Raw genomic sequence first — 361 nt, forward strand, 5'->3', positions numbered from 1 at the left:
AGGGGAGCTCTATGTGGAGTCTTTTGAGGAACCTCCATACCACTCCAAAGTGGTTGAACAAGTTTACACTCCCTCCAACAATGAAGTAAGGTTCCTTTCTGTCCACATCCCCTCCAGCATCTGTTGTTATAAGAGTTCTTGATTTTTGCCATTCTAACTGGGGTGAGGTGGTATCTCAATGTTGTTTTGATTTGCATTTCTCATCATTATCTTATGCATCTACCTGGAATCATTAACCGGCAATCTCTGAGCAGTCCTCTTATCAAAGTGTCTACTAAGCTTCACCATTGCATTTACTTTTTTCTTGAGCAATTTGGCTTTTGCTGACATTGAAATTGAGAGTATATGGCCATCTTAATAA

Source organism: Dipodomys ordii, unplaced genomic scaffold (genome assembly GCF_000151885.1).
Source record: "Dipodomys ordii isolate 6190 unplaced genomic scaffold, Dord_2.0 Scaffold113, whole genome shotgun sequence".
Classification (NCBI taxonomy): domain Eukaryota; kingdom Metazoa; phylum Chordata; class Mammalia; order Rodentia; family Heteromyidae; genus Dipodomys; species Dipodomys ordii.